The sequence below is a fragment of the Stegastes partitus genome, unplaced genomic scaffold (assembly GCF_000690725.1).
Source record: "Stegastes partitus isolate 25-593 unplaced genomic scaffold, Stegastes_partitus-1.0.2 Scaffold725, whole genome shotgun sequence".
Classification (NCBI taxonomy): domain Eukaryota; kingdom Metazoa; phylum Chordata; class Actinopteri; family Pomacentridae; genus Stegastes; species Stegastes partitus.
The window spans coordinates 336,006-340,542 of record NW_007578456.1 but is presented as its reverse complement, the minus strand read 5'-3'; positions in this window follow the sequence as shown (position 1 = coordinate 340,542).

Here is a 4,537-nt window from a genome sequence, read left to right as displayed (position 1 = left end):
GAGTGTAATCGTAACCTTTATGATCAGATGTACAACGGCAGCACAGATGGTCCGTTTGTCAGGGAAAAAGCCAGTGGTCCCAGTCTCAAATACCAGAAAGATCAGGTTTCCGTCTTGGCTACAATGTCAGATGCTAGCACATCAGTGATTAAAGTGCAAGTGAAAGACAACTAGAATGATGGAATTCAGATGTGCTAAAATGTTAAATGGCAACTGGCCTTTTTGACAATATTCTGCTCTGTCTCTTTTTGAATTTGTACACAATTCTGTCAAATGTAACCTTGAACATGAAGAATCAGTATCTGTTTGGCGCAAAATGATCCCTCATTTGCTTTTGTTTTATAGCGACAGTAATATGACATAAGAATGTGGAGGCACAACATGCTAAAAACGTATGATGGCACATGCATTGCATTGAGCATGATCTACTCTGGAAACATAATAAACATGAAAAGTCAGTTTACTTGTGAAGGTTTTGTCATTCATTTATCACACTTGTCACAAATTTGTTGAGTGACGCTTGAGCACAAAGTCTGCGTAGAACATGATACAAAGCAGGCCGCACTTGTATTCTATATTACACATATTTTGCACATGATGATAAGCAATTTAACCTCACATCCTTCTAGGTTTCTCCATTCTAACCTTCATTTTTTGCAATAGAAGTGAAAGACACGATTACATGTGCATATATACATATAGACATACAGCAGTACATCATCAGCATATTGGGATATTTCATTTGTTTTATCTATTCCTGTTCAAGTCACATAACTCCATCCATCCAGCATCTATACACCACTTAATCCTCACTAGGGTCGTGGGGGGCTGGACTCTATCCAAGCCGACTTCGGGTGAAGGCAGGGGACACCCAGTCTATCACAGGGCTACGCTTAGGGACAGACAACCAAGCACATTCATATTCACACCTACACAAAATTCAGAATCACCAGTTAACCTCAACATGTTTTTGGACTGTGGGAGGGAGCCGGAGAACCCGGAAAGAACCCACGCTGCACGGGGAGAACATGCAAACTTCACGCAGAACGATCCCTGGTGTCCTCACCGGGACGCAAACTGACGACCTTCTTGCTGCGAGGCAACGGTGCTGACCACCGAGCCACATTGCAGCCCAAGTCACATAACTGTTTTCTACATTTCTTGAGTAAGTGACTCTATAATCAGTGCAAGAAATGAAAGGGGACAGATGTAGGGGGTTGCAACAGGGGAAGGGGATGATATACAGGCAACATTAGTACTTACTTTTGCTTTACAGTTACTTTATATTAGTTTAAATGTCATAGAGTTCATATAGTAGCTGCCAAGTTGTTCCTGAATTTAGAGGATGAAGCAAAAACTTAGCATTTTCACCATAATAAGAAGACACCATCTGTCCTCCCTGGCCAAAATCTGTACGTTGTTGTCTTCGAATGAGTGATCTGGGGTCAGAGGGATCGTTGATACGAACCGGACACTCAGAACTCCAACAGCTTTACCCCAGAAAGGTGCCACCAGAGAACGCTCCCAGATACAGTGAAGGAAAGTTCCAACCTCTGTTTTGCATTTCCAACAAAAGTTGTCCTTTAACAGTTTCATTCTATAAAGTCTCGATGGGGTGCGGTAGTACCTGTGCAAGATCCTATCTTGTATGAACTTTCCTCGAGCCTCCTTTATATATTTTCCACAATCCGACAAAATTTTCAGCCATCTGTCCTGTAAGAATTATGTAGATTATATTAAAGTTAAAGTGTTTTGACATACCGGTGTGTTAACCATCACAGAAACATTAAAAATGATTTTGGTAATTACCACTGCTGTTAATTTAGTGCAGCTCTGACATAAACCTTAAAGTGGGTGGTAATAAANTGGATGGATGGATGGATGGATGGATGGATGGATGTTAGATTTGATCAATTCTCTGATTTTTCCTGATGCGTTCAAGGACCCTTGGTTGACTGGAAATCTGATGATTCTTTGTGTTTAAAAACAACAAAAAAAGTAAAAACAACATAAAACAAATGAAATAAAGTCTTTGAATCATACTGACTTCTTTCTTTACGTCTCCTTTGTGGTCTGCCAGGCGTTGGCTTCATCACTGCTTCGTACTCTGATCATCTTGGCTCTCCTCCAGCTCAGCGTCAGCTTCACCCTCTCTGTTCTGGCCCTTCGGGCTCTCTCCACCTGGGAGGAGGTACAAATCATAATGCGAACAAATCAGTAGCCATGTGGTCGTGTTCGTTGCAGCTGCTGAACTAACAGCTGGATTTGTTGTTGTGTGTCTGCAGGGCGACGCAGAGGTGGAGAGAAGCCAGCCTGTGGAGAAGGAACTCCTCCTTCCCAAGATTGCTGGTTAAAAATCAACTCACACAAACATATGGAGGCATGAAAAAAAAGAAAGAAAATGATGCGTCTTTGTAATAATTCTTTAGCAGAAGATAATCAAAAGTTCATCACACAGATATGAAGGAACATTTACTTTAAAATAAACGGGATTAAAAATGTTTGACACATTCAGTTCTTTTGCTTAATAAAAACCTTTTATAGTTGACTAGCAGGAGGTGAAGCTTAGTTTGTTGGAAACTAAATTATTTAGAAAGTAGTAAAAAGAAAAAACGATGCTTTCAAAGGGAGAACAGCAATAAGAATGTTTTATTGCCATGTGTGATGTTTCAACCAGTGGGATACACAACATTAAAACTGGGGTTTACTTTTCCTGTTATTTATCAAGTCTCCTGGTTTTGTTTCACTTTAAATCGGAACACGTTCTAATCGAGCTTTGCGGCTTCTCAGTCTCACACCACAACACCACATTACTGATCGTGTGCAGCTCTTCTTCTTCTTTTTTTTCTTTCTTTTTGACCAAACGGCTCCAGAAAGCCAAACCTCAGTGTATCAGGCACGATAAAAAGATTGCAAAGTCATGTTCTGCTTCCCTGTCTGTTCCTCCTTCTCAGGCCATAAATAAATAAATATCAGTAAAGCGGTGTATTTATAGTGTATCAGTTTTGCCAGTGGCTGGTTTTCTACCACAGACGAACAGATGAGGCGTCGTTTCGGCACAGCGACGCCTTCCCAGCCCACGTCTTTCCTCCTCCGTGCGACCGAACTTCAGCTGAATCGTGGGTACTGCGTTTCACACTTTCAGCGGTTCCTCCTTTTTCTCAGCGCCTCGGTTCTGTTTTTGTTTTTTGATGGTTGCAGAAACTGCCTCATCAGACACGCGCGAGCTACAAAGTGTCGCAACAGCCTCCTTTTTGCATAACAGAGGTTTCCCACACACTCAGAGCGAGATCAGCTTCGGTTTCAACTTCAGGATGCTTGAAAAGATTTTATATTTTACCACCTGCATTCACATATTAAACCATTTGTCTAATTTGTTGTATATGAAGAGTTCATTTGCAAAAACAGACAACTTCATTTTCAGAAAACTTGTTTTTTTGTTGTTGTTTGAGATAATATCAATCAAACTGAGGTTGAGTGGATTTGACTCAGTACAAAGACATGACAAAAGTAGAGATAACTTTGGTTTGATTGATGTTGTCTCAGGTAGACGATGGGAAAGTGGGTTTTCTGAAGGTTTGTGAAGATGGAGTTATCTGTTTTTGCAAATGAACTCTTCATACATCGACCATCCAGCATCATGAAGTGCTTTAATTGGCACTCAGCTCTTGATGTTTTACCTTTTTAAAACAGGAATGAGGAATTTCAAACTGAATTCACCTTTTTTATAACCAAGTTTGAGCCACGAGGCTTCTCTTAGAAGTCAGAAATTAAAAAAGCGTAACATTCAACCAGGGATGCAAGGTGGCACAGTTGGTTAGCACTGCTGCCTCGCAGCTAGAAGGTTGCTGGTTCGCGTCCCGGTGAGGACACCCGGGATCTTTCTGTGTGGAGTTTGTATGTTTGTTCTCCCCGTGCAGCGTGGGTTCTCTCCGGGTTCTCCGGCTTCTTCCAGCCCCCCCAGACCCTAGTGAGGATTAAGCAGTGTATAGATGATGATGGATGGATAACATTCAACCATTAAAACTCATTCATCTGCTCAGGAATGCAAGTAAATAACTATAATTTGACATCTTCATCAAGAAATTACAATGTGCTTTATGATCGTTTCTGCTTTTTTGTTAAACAGCAAATTTGAAATTTAAAAATATCATATCGGTTCAAGTGTTTTGACATACTGGTGTGTTAACCATCACAGAAACATTAAACATGATTTTGGTAATTACCACTGCTGTTAATTTAGTGCAGCTCTGACATAAACCTTAAACTGGGTGGTAATAAATACATTAAGCACTGTGCGTCTTTATTATAACACAACAGCACCACAAACATGTAAATTATCCAGACATCTATTATCAGTACTGTTTCATGCTTCTAAGTTACTTAGTTATTCACTGTAGCAACAGTCGACAACAGCAAGCGTCAAACCCCCCCAAGCCAATGCACACTTTGCTTTCCATTTCATTTGTTGGATTTACCACAAGGACGTGTTCAGAGACACGTTTGTTTTCTATCATTTCCTGTGTGAAGAGGGCAG